Source organism: Pristis pectinata, chromosome 11 (genome assembly GCF_009764475.1).
Source record: "Pristis pectinata isolate sPriPec2 chromosome 11, sPriPec2.1.pri, whole genome shotgun sequence".
In the NCBI taxonomy this organism is placed as follows: Eukaryota; Metazoa; Chordata; class Chondrichthyes; order Rhinopristiformes; family Pristidae; genus Pristis; species Pristis pectinata.
Window position 1 is genome coordinate 82,805,698 of NC_067415.1, and position 16,923 is coordinate 82,822,620.

Sequence of the window (16,923 nt, forward strand, 5' to 3'; positions counted from 1 at the left end):
TTCCAGTTCTTAAGAACTTGACAACTGGAGAAACCCTCATTAAGGCAGGAGCAATTAAAACTGGGATGAGCCAGAGGCCAGAATTGGAGGAGCACAGATTCCTCAAAGCATTGTATTGGTATTGGTATTGGTATTGGTATTGGTTTATTATTGTCACTTGTACCGAGGTACAGTGAAAAACTTGTCTTACAAACCAATCTTACAGGTCAATTCATTACACAGTGCAGTTACATTGAGTTAGTACAGAGTGCATTGATGTAGTACAGGTAAAAACAATAACAGTACAGAGTAAAGTGTCACAGCTACAGAGAAAGTGCAGTGCAATGAGGTGCAAGGTCACGCAAGGTAGATCGTGAGGTCATAGTCCATTTCATTGTAAAAGGGAACCGTTCAATAGTCTTATCACAGTGGGATAGAAACTGTCCTTAAGTCTGGTGGTACGTGCCCTCAGGCTCCTGTATCTTCTACCTGATGGAAGAGGAGAGAAGAGAGAATGTGCCAGGTGGGTGGCGTCTTTGATTATGCTGGCTGCTTCACCAAGACAACGAGAGGTAAAGACAGAGTCCAAGGAGGGGAGGCTGATGTCCGTGATGCGCTGGGCTGTGCCCACAACTCTCTGCAGCTTCTTGTGGTCCTGGGCAGAGCAGTTGCCATACCAAGCCGTGATACATCCAGATAGGATGCTTTCTATGGTGCATCGGTAGAAGTTGGTGAGAGTCAAAGGGGACAAACCAAATTTCTTTAGCCTCCTGAGGAAGTAGAGGTGCTGGTGAGCTTTCTTGGCCATGGCATCTACATGATTTGACCAGGACAGGCTGTTGGTGATGTTCATTCCCAGGAACTTGAAACTCTCAACCCTCTCTACCTCAGCACCATTGATGTTGACATCAATGTAGAACTGGAGGAGATAGTGAAGGGGAAATCTTAGAGAGATTTAGAGAGATGCAACATGCAAAACAAACCCTTTGGCCCACGGGTGTCCACAATGACCGTCAATGACCCAATCTGTTTACAGTAATCCAACCTTAATCAATTTTATTCTTCCCAAGACCTCAGATTCTACCACTCACACTGGGGGCAATTATCAGTGGCCAACTAACCCACCAACCTGCACATCTTTAGGATGTGGGAGGAAACTGGAGCACCCAAAGGAACATGCAAACTCCACACAGCACCAGAGACCAGGATTGAACCTGGGTCGCTGGATCTGTGAGGCAGCAGCTCTACCAGCTGCATCATTGTGTCTTTGTTCAAGTTACTTAACTGTAAATGTGTTAACTTTCTACTCATGGCCAAAGGGCTTTCCAGAAGAATTTCAGGGGCAATCAAGAAGGAAATAATGTTCTGAATCAATAAAGTATGGCTGTGAGTGAGGAGATTGTGGGTTTAAATCTCACGACAAAGATGTCAGCACAATAACCTATTGAGGGATGATTGAGGAAGTCTCCACTCTCAGAGGTGCTATGTTTCAAACAAGACAATAAAGCAACATCCTGACCATCGCCACAAGTGACAGGAAACAAATCCCATGACATTATTTTGATGAACAACTGGAGTGTTAACTTGAATGACCTGGGACATAGTTAGCCCTTGAATAGCAACATGAAAACAGGTGATCTGGTCATTTGTCTTTGCTGTTTGTGGGAGCTTGTTGTTCACGAAACACAATACCACCAGCTAGATTTTGAAAAGGATTTTTAGTTTCCCCATGGTGTTAAGTGGTCTCTTAAGGTGACGAAAGGCTCTGTATAAAATTCATGAACAACACACAAAATGCTGGAGGAACTCAGTGGGTCGGGCAGCATCTATGGAGGGAAATGGATGGTCGACGTTTTGGGTCGAGACCTTTCATCTGGACTGGAAAGAAAGAGGGGAGATCGCCGGTATAGAAGGGTGGGGGGGAGGGGGTGGAGCAAGAGCTGGCGGGTGATAGGTGGATCCACGTGAGGGTGGGGGGTGGGGGTGATAGGCAGGTGAGGGGGGGGGAGAGTGGGAATGATGTAAGAAGCTGGAAGGTGAGAGGTCAAAGTGACAAAGGGCTGAAGAAGATGGAACCTGATAGGAGAGGACAGTGGACCATGGAATAAAAGGTGGGGAGGGGAACCGGTGGGAGGAGTGTGTGGGTGATGGTCAAGGAAAGGGTAGGGGAGGGGAAAGAGATGGGGTGATGGGGGCCAGTGGGACCAGGAGGAAAACACAAGAGGAGGAAGTGACAAAGAAAACTTCCCATCAACAATGGAAGACCCTTTATTCATTCCCTTTCCCAGCACCATTACCCCGACAACATTACCCACTGCACACAAGAACATAAGAACACAAGAAATTTGGAACAGGAGCAGGCCACTTGGCCTTTCAAGTCTGCCCCGCCATTTATGGGAGATCTACTCTGGTCTCCGATCTTTCAAATATTTATCTTTTTCCACCTTAAATATATCTAACTGTACTGTACTACTGTACTTACCAATCTGTGATTCTTACACGTGTTGGGGAATAATGTAATATTCTGTATTCAGGCTGACTTGTACATGGAACCATAGAACACTACAGCACAGAAAACAGGCCATTTGGCCCTTCTAGTCTGTGCCGAAACTTTATTCCACTAGTCCCATTGACCTGCACCCAGTCCATAACCCTCCAGACCTGTCCCGTCCACGTGTCTATCCAATTTATTCCTAAAACTTAAGAGTGAGCCCACATTTACCACGTCAGATGGCAGCTCGTTCCACACTCCCACCACTTTCTGAGTGAAGAAGTTCCCCCTAATCTTCCCCCTAAATTTTTCCTCTTTCACCCTAAAGCCATGTCCTCTCGTACTTATCTCTCCTAATCTAGGTGGAAAAAGCCTACTCGCATTAACTCTGTCTATACCCCTCATAATTTTGTAAACCTCTATCAAATCTCCCCTCATTCTTCTACGCCCCAAGGAATAAAGTCCTAACCTGTTCAATCTTTCCCTGTAACTCAACTCTTGAAGACCCTTCAACATTCTAGTGAATCTTCTCTGCACTTTCTCAATCTTACTGATATCCTTCCTGTAGTTAGGTGACCAGAACTGCACACAATACTCCAAATTTGGCCTCACCAATGTTTTATACAACCTCACCATAACATCCCAACTCCTATACTCATTACTTTGATTTATGAATGCTAGGATGCCAAAAGCCTTCTTTACCACCCTGTCTACCTGTGACGCCACTTTCAGGGAATTATGTATCTGAACTCCCAGATCCCTTTATTCCTCTGCACTCCTCAGTGCCCTACCATTTACTGTGTATGTCCTACCTTGATTTGTCCTTCCAAAGTGCAACACCTTACACTTGTTTGCATTAAATTTCATCTGCCATTTTCTGGCCCATTTTTCCAGTTAGTCCAGATCCCTCTGCAAGCTTTGAAAGCCTTCCTCACTGTCTACAATGCCTCCAATCTTAGTGTCATGAGCAAACTTGCTGATCCAATTTACCACATTATCATTGATATAGACAACAAACAACAATGGTCCCAGCACAGATCCCTGAGGCACACCACTAGTCACAGGCCTCCAATCTGAGAAACAATCATCCACTACCACTCTCTGTCTTCTCCCACACAGCCAATTTCAAATCCAGTTTACTACCTCTCCATGGATACCTAATGTCTGAACCTTCTGAGGTTATATATAAATTGGTTTGGTTAACCCAAAGACACTGTAATTTATTTCATTGGCTGGTCATGCCAGCATTTATTGCCCATTTGCAATTACCCTTGAGGAGGTGACGATGAGATTCTTTCTTGAACCACAGCAGTTCTTCTGGTGGAGGCGCTCCCACAGAGCAGTTGGGGAGGGAGTTGCCAGATTTAGAGTCAGTGACGATGAAAGAACGACAAAGCATTTTCAAGTGAGGATGGTGTGTAACCTGGAGAGATTTCTGCGGGAGGTGGTCTTCCCAGTAACTGCTGCCCTTGTTTTTCTAAACAGGAGAGCCTATTTTGTCAGGTGCTATCAGAGTAACTGAAGAGAAATGAATCAATGCATCCTGGAGCTGGTTCATACACCACCAGTGGGAAAGGGGCTGAATATTAAACATGTCAATCAATTCTGTCTTGGATGGTGTCAGGTTTTTTTTAATGTTGTTAAGTGTTAGCTTTACATTGGTTAATTATTTTTATTTATCCCTGTCTGACTGATTGAAAATGAGAAGCCATGACTGACTGACTGCCTGTGACAAATGATTAGCTCTAAATAATTGATTGAAGGTGTACAAAAATGTTATGGAAAATGATTTTTGTAATTGGATAGACGCCAGAAACCATTCAGTGTTTCTTCTGAAGTGTGGCTAGCTTTTAAGATATTTGATATTGATTGCTTAGTTTGAGGAAGTGCAGTACAATGGCAGTGCAGAATATAATGGGGGAAACAGTGCAAGGCAATTTGAAGAGTGAAAGAAAAAGTAATCTTCGCATCTGATCAGAATCAGCTGTTCTTTTCTGGTTTTACAACCTAATACTGATACATAATCTTTCACAGCAATACAGTATGTGGCACTGTGGATGATCATGCAAAGTTATAATCTTTCCATAAAAGGGATTGAGGTAGACTTAACTGGCTGTGACTGAAAGGATGGAACTTGCTCCCATTTGAAATAACTCAGACTCTTTCGAGCTCATTAGGCCCTTTACCAGAAGTGTGAGGCCTCAAAGTGCCATTGTATAAAACATTGTTTGCTCTTGAGTTGTAGCAAGTAGATCATTGTCTTAGTTTGAGGGGGAGAACAGGAATTAATGGGGTAAAACTTAACTGGAGGAATGTATGCGTTTAATGTGCAGGTGGTTGATAAAGGGCAGGGGGAGGGGAGTTAATGAGATGGGGACCACACAAACATACCCAGGGTATAAATGCCATGAAAATTAGCTTTTTTGCAGCAGCAGCACAATACATTACAAACATAAATTAACATAAACTTAAATTAACATGACGTAACATAAATTGTCACATGCACCAAGATACAGTGAGAAGCTTTTGCTTTGCTTGCCATCCAGACAGATCATTCCATACATAGGTACATCAAGGAAGTAAAAAGGACACAGAATGCAGAATATAGTGTTACAGTTACAGAGAAAGTCCAGTGCAGGTAGACAAATAAAGTGCAATGGGCATGACGAGGTGTTTTAGGAAATTGGGAGTTCAAGAGCTCATCTTTTATGAGAGGTCTGTTCAAGAGTTTGATGCCGGTGGGATAGAAGCTGTCCTTGACTCTAGTGGTACATGATTTCAAGCTTTTGTATCTTCTGCCTGATGGGAGGCCCGAAGCTATATTCTGCTAGCTTCTTAAAACTACCCTTTTGTCCCTCCTTCCCAGTTTGACCAAAGGTCTTTTCACATGTGAACTGATAGATAAGTATCCATGGACAGCTGTGAACTGCAGAGCATTCAAATCCTCCTCTCTCTGTAACTGTGATGAAGCCACAAATTTCATCCTTGGGCTCAGATACCAATTCTAGTGCAATACATGTCCAAAGTGACATTTGTGTTGTAAAATGTTTTATTCCCCTTGAATTCCCACTCAGACTCATTCACATTTGCCAAACACATATTCTCTCATGCACTCAGCCAGTGTTTCAAAGCATCTTTTTCAGGAAATGTTGTTTCAAACCATTTCCTTTATATATTTGAAAACAATAATAATAAGAACTATGATCAAAACAGCTGAAAATCGGGTACTACTTCCAACCGAAGACCCTTCATTGAAATTTTCAACAAGCTGTGGATCTTTTATATCAGATCTCCAACTTCCGAAGAATTCATCCTTTGTGAATCCACATGTTTTTCCAGCCATAGTGCTTTCCCTGCAACACTAAAGGCTCCAACATCTCTTTTCCCCGTCCCTTGAACAACCCAACAATAGCTACCTGAAGTGATCGATTTCATGTGTGAATTTCACTTTGTTAAGAATGTGTTTCAGCCCATGAAAATCACCACCAGATGTACTTTGACATTTTCAGCATGGATCCTGCTGTGTAATTGTCCAACCCTGGTCTTTTCATAGTTCCTCACTTGCTGCTAATTTCATTTCTGCTGCCTTACCTGTTGCGTCTTCCTCTGCAAATGCTCACTCGAGTCGAGTTGATTTTATTGTCATGTGCACAAGTGTAGTGAGGTACAGGTGCAGTGAAAAACCTGCTTGCAGCAACATCAGAGACAAGTAGATTAAGACAAAACATAGAGCATAAATTATACATAAATTATACAAAATAGTGAAGAAAAGGACTGTGCAAGATAAGACATTAGTGCAAAAAGTACAATCAGAGACAAGTCCATGGTAGTGCAAGAGTTGTTCCATAGTGTTCCTTTGCTGAGGTAGGGTTAGGGTTGTGCAGGTTGGTTCAAGAACCTGATGGTTGTAGGAAAGTAGCTGTTCCTGGACCTGGTGGTGTGGGACTTCAGGCTTCTGTGCCTCCCTCCAGATGGCAGCAGCAAGAAGAGGGCATGGTCCGGATGGTGGGGATCCTTGATGATAGATGTTGCCTCCTTGAAGCAGCGCCTCCTGCAGATGCTTTCAGTGGTGGACAGGACTGTGTCAGTGATGGACCAGGCTGTGTCCACTTTCGTTCCATTTATCTTCAATACCTTTTATTCTTCGTTAAGTCCAGAAAGCCACGGTCAGTTAATTTGCAGCAATTAAGCTTTGTTCTGTCAAATAGGAATCTTGGGAATCGGAAACCAGTGTCTCCAAGGCATGAAGATCTGGTGGACTTGCTCTTCTGCCATTGGTTTCTTCCATTGTACATTGCAGGCTGATCGTTTATCCCTCTGTAAAAGCCCTATCACATCACTCCATGTCAGTGTTACTTCAACCATCTGAAATTGTTCTTTTCTTTGTTATAGAGTCATACATTGGATTGCATTGGTTTATTATTGTCACATGTACCAAGATACAGCGAAAAGCTTTTATTTTGCGTGCCATCTAGACAGATCATGCCGTACATAATTACATCGAGGCAGTACAAAGAAAAACAGAATTCAGAATAAAGTGTTTCAGTTACAGAGAAAGTCCAGTGCAGGTAGACAAATAAGGTGCAAGGGCCATCACAAGGTAGATTAGGAGATCAAGAGTTCAAGGGTTCATCTTTTAGCGTATGAGAGGTCTGTTCAAAAGTCTGATAACAGTGGGATAGAAGCTGTCCTTGAGTCTGGTGGTACGTGCTCTCAGGTTTTTTACCTTCTACCTGACGGGAGAAGGGAGAAGAAAAGGACCTCGGCCTATGAGTCCACACTGACCATCACTTACACTAACCCTAATGGAGACACCAGAGCCTGCAGATGCTTGAATCTGGAGCCACAGACAAACTGCTGAAGGAACTCAGCGGGTCGAGCAGCATCTGTGAGGGCAAAAGAATTGTCGATGTTTTGAGTCATAACCCCACATCAGAGTTTCGACCCAAAATGTCAACAATTCCTTTCCTCCTACAGATGTTGCTCAACCCATTGAGTTCCTCCATCAGATTGTTTGCTACCCTTTAGTTATCCCCTTTTACTCTCCCCACAATATCATCAACACCCCTCTAGATACTACAAACTGTACACCAGCTGAAAATTATAGCCCACACATCGTTGGGATGTGGGAGGAAACTGGAGCACCCGAAGGAAACCCACACAGTCACAGGGAGAACATGGAAACTCCACACAGACAGCACCGGAAGTCAGGATTGAACCCAAGTCTCTGGGGCTGTGAGGCAGTAGCTCTACTCTCTGTGCTACTGTGCTGCCTGTCTTTGGTTTTGATCCATTGCTCCTTGCTTCTGTGCATTTCATAGCTGGATGAACAAGCATTTATCCTAATTAAGTACCTCATCAGCTACTTGAGAGGAGCAACAGGAAGATTATTGCAGGAGTTTTAGGATTGGCTGGTTTCTCCTTGCTGCAAACAGATTTCCATGCTTAGAACATAAGAAGTAGGATCAGGAGTAGGCCATCTAATCTTCTCCACCACTCATTAACATCAAGGCAGATCTTCCCTCGGTTCCATCCTCCTGCAATTTCCCCATATCCCTTGATTCCTCTAATATCCAGAAATCCAGAGATCTCAAAATCTCTGCAACCATTCCTCATTGAATTCACTGCTTTCTGAGTGAAGAAATGTGTCCTTATCCCATTCCTAAACAGTTTGTGCCTTATTTTGAGACTGTGACCACTCAGCCACAGGGAACATCTTCCCTTCATCCACACTCTCAAGCCCTTTCCTACTTCATGTAAGATTTGATAAGATTTCCTTTAATTCCTCTAAATTCTAGAGAATACAGTCTAAGTCTACTCAATTTCCCCTGATACAGCAAACTCATCATCCTGGGAACCAGTCTGATAAATCCTTGCCATACTCCCTCTGTGGCGATTACATCCCTTCATAGGGAGACCAAAGCTGCACACAATACTTAACTTGCGGTCCTGATTTGGTTTTCCTCCAATTTTTTGAGTGGGTTAGGAATTTTGATTCAAAACTAATGGTCCTTTGGCATTCATAGAACATAGAACATTACATTACAGTACAGGCCCTTCAGCCCACAAAGTTGTGCCGACATTTTATCCTGCTCTAAGATCTATCTAACCCTTCCCTCCCACATAGCCCTCCATTTCTCTATCATTCATGTGGCTATCTAAGAGTCTCTTAAATGTCCCTAATGTATCTGCCCCCACAACCTCTGCCGGCAGTGCGTTCTACACACCCACCACTGTCTGTGTAAAAAACTTACACCTGACCTCCTCCTTATACCTTCTTCCAATCACCTTAACATTATGCCCCCTCGTGTTAGCCACCCAAATCTCTGACTGTCCACTCAATCTATGCCTTTTATCATCTTGTACACCTCTATCAAATCACTTCTCATCCTCCTTCTCTCCAAATAATTCTTTTTGGGTGTATGCACAGACCTCAAATTGATGAAACTGTAACTCCTGAGTCCCATTAGCAACATGAATTTATATAACATCTATAACTCAGCAAAACTTACACAAGGTATAGTACCGAAACATTTAAAAGTTGGTTAAAAAATTAAATATCTTAAATGGAGATATTTAGGAAGAAGGTTTGAAAGGTTTGGGACAAGCTCAACTGAAGGCAGGGCTGTCAATAAAATTCAGGTACATGCAAGAAGTCAAATTAGGGTAATGCAAAGATTGAGGAGGTTTGTTGGGTTTGGGACAGATTATAGCCTGGAAAGAATTCTGTTATATAAACCTTCATACATCGAGAAGACTGGGAGAAATGCTCCGTGGTTATATGGGTACAGTGTAATCCTGTGCACAAACTAGTGCACAGAAGGAAGTGGTGCACAGAGAGGGGGGAATCTCATTGAAACCTACCAAATACTGTAAGGCCTGGATAGAGTGGACATGGAGAGGATGCTTCCGTTAGTAGGAGAGTCTAGAATCTGAGGGCACAACCTTAGAATAAAGGGACGTCCCTTTAAAATTGATGTGAGGAGGAATTTCTTCAGTCAGAGGGTGGTGAATCTGTGGAATTCGTTGCCACAGAGGGCTGTGGAGGCAAAGTCACTGGGTGTATTTAAGGCAGAAATTGATAGGTTCTTGATTGATAAGGGGGTTAAGGATTACAGGGAGAAGGCGAGAGAATGGGGTTGAGAAAAAAAATCAGTCATGATTGAATGGCGGAACAGACTCGATTGGCCAAATGATCTAATTCTGCTCCTATATCTTATGGTCTATAACAATAAATAGCTTTGTAAGTTGAAAACACGTACTCCAAAAATCCAAAGTTCATCGCTAAGGGAATACTTGTACAGAGGTAGGAAGCATAACATACGTAGCTCACGCAATATTGGCTGTGTATCTCTTGAAGGATTGTAGCAGGTGAGCAACTATTTTCTTTATATATTCCAATAATGATTTGGGAGAAGCTTCCTGAAAGTCTCTCTCTCTCACTCTCTCACTCTCTCACTCTCTCTCACTCACTCTCTCTCTCTTTCTCTCTCACTCTCTCTCTCTCTCTCTCTCTGTCTGCCTGTCTGTCTGTCTCTTTCGCAGGCACACAGCAGAGAAAATATGCATGCTTCTTGATACTAGCTTTCTTCCAACACTGAAGGCAGTTATATTGATATAGAGAGGGGTTGTAATCTTAGTGGGAACCATAAACAAAGGATAATTTTTTTTAAATTGAGGGACTGCTTTAGATTTTACAAAAGCCCCAACTATTATTCAGATAAATGCCTAAGTGTTTTTCCTTTCAGAGCTGCATGATTTAAGTTAAATTCCAGGAAACTAATGGACAATCTGACCTTTAATTAAAAAGATGATAGAGAATGTATTTCAGCCAATCAGTTCCACTCTTTGCACAAGCCCTGTAGGAAACTGTATCCCCAGCTGCAAGCTGAGAAGATTTGGCTGAAAAATGTTTGCGTCCATTGCTCTCAGTACAAAGTGCCAGACTATTTATTGATCCCTAACACCGCCCTGGTCTTTATGTTTCAGTGCAACTTTGCCACCTGTTCCAGTCCCGATATCACTTTGACTAAGTAAGTATCCCTGCTGGTCGTGGTACTCTAGCCAAAGCTTTAAAATCAGCATTATCTCCCAAAGTACACAGATCCAGCTAGAACCACACTGCAATCTTTTCATTCCTCCTGCATTAAAATGGTGAGATTGACGGCAAGAATCTTTTGCAATCACCTTGTCCATATGCTGCACTCACAGTCCTATCTGTCAATCATGTTAAATTGCACACATGTTGGGAATACAGGTGTGTGCTTTTCATTTCCGAGAATAAATTTGATGGCTGGAGTTAAATTTTTAGGTGGAAAACAACAGAGAAAAATGGGAGAGAAGAATGGTTGAAGCCCATTTATAAAGATATTTAAAAATATTTTTGAGCCTTTGCTTTTGAATTAACTATTGTCACATCTCATTAATCATGGTGCAAAATTCCCAACTGTTTGCATTATATTGGTATTGGTATTGATTTATTATTGTCACTTGTACCGAGGTATTAATCTCAAGTTTGAATAGGAACTGGTGAATTTACTGAGCTTAAAAGGTTTGCAAGCAGGAGTTTTATTAATATAAAGTCCAATCTTACTCCTGATTGATTTGTACCTTCTCAGACAGTCCCCCAGGATCAAGGATGCCTTGTTTCCATTATAATTCTGTGGGTTCTGGGTGGCTGATCAAGCCAATATGAGACCTGCAGATTCCTCCACAGATGGGGCAGGAGGTGCCTGGCAGGGGGGACGGGTGGTAAGTTTGGGAGGTGGTGCATATCTCCTGTTGTTTGTACTGGGCTTCTGTGTGCTCCTGATTCATGGATATTCTCAGTACCATCTTGGCTGCTCCCCCTCCACTTTGAGTGGTCATGGGCCAAGGGATGACCATGACTCAGCAGGGACATCAAGGAGGTTTCAAGAACATCCTTAAATCTTTTCCTCTGTCTGCTTGGTAATCTCATCCTGTGATTGAGCTCAGAATACAGTGTCGATTTCGGGAGCCTAGAGCTGGGCACGCCAATGATGTGGCTTGTCCATTGTAGCCAATTCAGTCCTCGGACCTCAATACTGGGGATGTTGGTCTGGGATAGGGCATGGTGCTTGTTCACTTCTCTTGCCAGTGAATTTGGAGGATCTTGCTGAGACGGCATTGGTGGCATCCGTCCAGTGACTTGAGGTGCCTTGTCTTAGGTAGAGTAGGTCTCAGAAGCATGGATGGCAGGGATCACTATTGCTGGGTAGACCATTAACTTAGTGCCAGGTAGGAGGTCTTGATCTTTATCCTCAGACCTGTTCTGGTACACTGGAGATGATGGTTAATTTGATCATCGGTGTCTGCCCTCACACGGAGGTGGTTCCCGAGATACAGGAAGTGGACCACACTTTCCAGAGTCTTGTCATGACCACATATTGCCAGAGGGCATTGTTGTACAGTGAGACAGGTGAAGAATTCTAGTTTAGCAGATGTAAAATGTCAGGCCCATTCGCTTGGGCTTCGAGTGAATGAGTCGGCAATGACTTGCAGTGTGGTCTCTAAACACACACACACACACACACACACACAGGTACGCCCACAAGCTACATCTGTGTACCACATATCGATGCTTGAGGGTGGGATGAGTGGAGATGACAGAGATTGAACAGTTTCCCATTTGTCCTGAAGATTAGCACTACTCCAGCAAGAAGCCTGTTAGAGATGAGATAAGCATTCTGTTGAGAAAGTTCTGAGTAAATTGTTGGGGTGATATTGATCCTTGCTTGACACAGCTCTACACTGAGATTGGGTCTGTTGTGGACTCATTGGTTAAAATCACAGCATGTATGCTGTGATGGAGCAGATGTTAGAATTTCTGAGATTCAAAACTGAGAACCTGGTACATGAATAGAAAAGTCCTGGAGGAATATGGGCCAAATGCAGACAAATAGGACGAGGTCAGATAGATATCTTGTAGGCATGGATGAGTTGAGCAAGACAGCCTGTTTCCGTGTTGTATGACTCTAAGGAAGTGTCACAATACTTCTTAAAGTCATTTTGCAAGTCAGCAGGGGCAGTGTACCATGACTGGTGCCGTTCCTGCAGTCTTGGAGTTGTCACATAGTGAAAATCTTGTCCATTAGATCTTTAGATGGATGGAATCCACACTGTAGTTCAGGGAGCAGCCAGATGGCCATTGAGAAGAGGCAGTTGAAGAATGCTAGCAATGACATAATGTTAATTTTCATGGCATTTATACCTTGTGTATGTATGCCGATGACAATAACCTTTAACTTGAACCATTATGGTGTTGGACCCAAATATATTGCAGGATCATAGTTAGATTTTTACCTACATTGACACTTATATCTGAACACATTTCATATGGCTTTATTTTACTGGAGTCAGGGACACCAATGTGGATATCTAACAAGATTCATTTTAATTAACTCACTACCACATGGGGTGGAAGAGGTAAACTGCCCAGGTTGCTGTTTGGGCACGAAAGCTCCTTACACATTTTCAAAGGTATGGTGGACCACTCACCCTGCCAAAAAACTATTGTTATCTTTGTTCCCCTTGAAAACCATAGGCTGGGATCTCTGAGCCCAGATGCATTCAAGGCAATGCTGGATAACTATATAAGGGGGAGGCTAGTAGACTGGTCTTGTTCAGAGGTGGAACAATATTGGTGCAATCTCTCTGTTTAATGCAATGCTCTATATAGATGTGATCTTCACATAGATTAGCTGTTAATTAGCCCAAGCTGTTAAACGTGCAGCAATCTGGGCCTCCCACTGACTTGCAAATGGTTTTATTTTGTGTGTGCGTGTGTGTGTGTGTGTGTGTGTGCGCGCGCACAGAGACTGTACTACAAGTCATCATTAAATCATTGGCCAAACCCCAAGAGAGTGGGCCCTATATTTAACATCTGCTAAACAAGAATTTTTGCAAACTTTGCAGACAAATGGTCACCTCTGCAGGTTATAGGTGACCAATAATTTGCCGATGCTCGAATAGATCTTACAGACTGGGTAACACAGCTGGTCACAGAGTTGTCCATGTACTCTATTTCAGCTCTGCCCTGTAGGTTTCTGGTAACAACTTTGACGCGGCTCTTCAGCTGTGAATGTGGAGTATTCATCTGTCAGATATCAGATTCTCCCTCGGACACACTTAACTGATATATTTGGCCTCAAGTCCACTGCTGCATTCTTCTGGCCAAATTATGTTGTATTTCTCTATGACTCCCTGAATTTTGCATTTTTCTTGTTTAATGCCTCCCCAACGTCAGTAGCAATTTTCCAGAGGCTAGAAGACCTTCCAAGTCACTTTGATAAGTTTGAGTGGAGTACAAATCCCAATACATGGAACGGTTATATTCCCTTTCTGCAAATTTTTCTGCTAAACATAGTTGGAAGAGTTAATTTCCTTTTCTTTTATATCTGATTTTCAGTTGACTCATCAACCGAGTGCCACATTTTCAGGCACCTCACAGCTCTGGTGACCTGGGTTCATTCCTGACCTGGGTTCAATCCTGCCTGTGTGGAATTTGAACATTCTTTCTGTGACCGCATGGGTTTCTTCTGGGTGCTCTTGGTTTCCTCCTACATCCCTAAAATCTGTGGGTTGGTAGGTTAATTGTCCACTGTAAATTGCCCCTAGTGTGTCGATGAGGGTAGAATCTGGGGCTGTTGATTGAAAAGTGGGGAGAATAAATGATTACAGTAGGATTAGTGTAAAAATGGGTGCTTAATGGTCTACATGGACAGTAGACTGAAGGGCATGTTTCCATGTTGTATCTCTATGACTTGAGCACTTTTCACTTTATGTGAGTATAGTTGCACCTATACATATTCCCTGTAAAGTATGAGAGAAACAAAGGAATGCGGATGCTGGAATCTGGATGAGAAACATGACGATGCTGGAGGAACTCAGCAGGCCAGGCAGCATCCATGGAGAAAAACAGGCGGTCAACGTTTCGGGTCAGGACCCTTCTTCAGGACTGAAGGTAGGAAAGGGAGAAAGCCCGATATATAGGGAGGAGAAAGCAGAGCAGCGATAGGTGGACAAAAGAGGGGAGGCGGGGTGGGCACAAGGTGGCGATAGGTAGATGCAGGTAAGAGATGGTGATGGGCAGGTGTGGGGGAGAAGGGGAGAGCAGATCCAATGGGGGATGGGTCAAAGGTAAGGAGAGAGAGGGAAAAAAAGAGAAAAAAAGAAAAAATGGAGGCTAGGAAAGGGAAGAAGAGAAGAAGCGTGGGGGGCGGGGGGGGGGGGGTTGTGGGGAAGGCGGGTGGGGATTACCTAAAGTGAGAGAATTCAACGTTCATGCCATTAGACCGCAAGGTTCCAAGATGGAAAATGAGGTGCTGTTCCTCCAGTTTGCGCTTGGAATTCTCCTGGCAGTGGAAGAGGCCGAGGACTGACATATCAGTGATGGAAGGGGAGGGGGAGTTGAAGTGACCGGCAACGGGGAGATGCAGATCACGGTTACGGACGGAGCGCAGGTGTTCTGTGAAACAGTCACCTAGTCTGCGTTTGGTCTCACCAATGTAGAGGAAGCCATACTTGGAGCACCGAATGCAGTAGATGATATTAAGGGAGGTGCAGGTGAATCTCTGCCTCACCTGAAAGGACTGTTTGGGTCCCTGGATGGAGGTGATGGAGGTGGTGTAGGGGCAGGTGTTGCACCTGTGGTGGGGGTTTATTTTTCTTTTTCTTCTCTTTTTTTTCCCCTCTCCCTTCTTATCTTTTACCCATCCGCCGGTGGAATCTGTAAAGTAATTTGTCTTACCCATTTACCTCCTCAGCTGTTTACAAATCTGGGTGAAATTGGTCCTGCGATGATAATTTACAGCTCATTGATAGAGCTCTCACTCAAGACTGATGCTACTCACACTCGTAAACACTGACAGTGAAAGAACAATCAAGTGGGAAAAGCAATGACGAACTAAAATCAAAGCCACAAACCCAACAGTCAACCCTTTAATAACCTCAGCCTGGGAAGGAAACTCAGAGTGATAAAGTTTGGGAAATGTACAGCACAGAAACAGGCCGTTCGGCCCAACTCGTCCGTGCTGACCGTGATGTCAATCTACACTAATCTCATTAGGCCCGATTCCCTCTGCTCCTTCCCTACCCGAGTACCTTTCCAAATTTGTTTTAAACACTATAATTGTACCTGCCTCTACGACTGCATCTGGCAGCTCATTCCATATAACTATACCCCTTGTGTAGAAAACTTACCTCTCAGATCTCCTTTAAATATCTCCCATCTCACTTTAAACCTGTGCCATCTAGTTTTAGACTCCCCTACCCTGGGGAAAAGACTGTTCACTTTATCTGTGCCCCTCATGATTTTATAAACCTCTATAAGGTCACCCCTCAGCCTCCTCCACTACAGGAAAAACAGTCCCAGCCTATCCAGTCTCTTATAACTCAAGTCTTTCCTCCATCCTTTTGGGCTTAATGACATCTGCCCTATAGCTGGGTGTGTTTAAATATAGACAAAGGCATTTAAAATAGATTTAACTGGGTTTAAGTAATATTTAAAAACTTAAAACAATACATAAAATGTAAATATAAAACACCTTAATATACTAACAAATCATTAAAAACAGTGAAATGAAGTAAAGTAACTCAAACAATGACCACAGCCACCTTTCCCCACAAGATCAGTGACCACATTTAGGTGAATGAGGTCACCATCTGATCACTGGGCATCCCTCACGTGAAGCTAAGGGCTGGATATGAAATGCAACCTTGCCCCCATCGTCCCTCCCCTCAGTGCATCACAGCTCTGCTGCAGGTGGGTCCAGTGGTGGTCAGGATTTCAGATGCGCCAGGTTCTGAGATCCAGCATTCACGTCCGCAGTTGGCGTGGATGTGTCATCTGCAGATATGGAAATTGCTGCTTGCACACCCAAATCATTAATGGTTCTCAGACTGACTCCTGGAAACTCCACTGTACACTTCCTCCAGCCCATAATACAACCTCTTGATATAACCGGAGACACAAGGGACTGCAGACGCTAGAATCTGGAGCAACAAACGATCTGCTGGACGAACTCAGTGGGTCGAGTAGCATCTGCGGGGGGAAGGAATTGTTGATGTTTTGGGTCAAAAACCTGCATCTGGATGGATGCAGGGTCTCAACCAGAGAATTGCGATCTTTACTGACCTTGGCAATGGTTGCCCAGTGAGGTCAGTTTGACTCCTGCCAGGACGTGGGCAAGGATTCTTTCAAGGTTGGAGTGAAATCAGCCTCAACTTCATCTGTAACTTCCTTGGTGGAGACGTGTGTGGTGATGAGTGTAACCTGTTAGTTGGCTGTTAGAACAAGCTGGATGGTCATGAGGTAATAGTTTATCCCAGAGGGGATGATGCTGTGATGTCAGACGTGCTCATTCTCAACAGTAAAACCCACCCGTGATCACAGCATACTATTTCTGGTCAACCTCTCCTGGAGAAGATGTACC

At 43.6% G+C, this 16,923-nt stretch overlaps 1 long non-coding RNA gene across 1 annotated transcript; it reads left to right on the forward strand.

Annotated features, from left to right (window-relative positions):
• The first annotated feature begins 9,826 nt into the window (after positions 1-9,826).
• On the forward strand, positions 9,827-14,374 carry LOC127575695 (uncharacterized). Its single transcript, XR_007957116.1, has 3 exons — positions 9,827-9,841; positions 10,460-10,503; positions 14,284-14,374. It is a non-coding gene; the product is annotated as an uncharacterized LOC127575695 (long non-coding RNA).
• Positions 14,375-16,923: the final 2,549 nt, after the last annotated feature.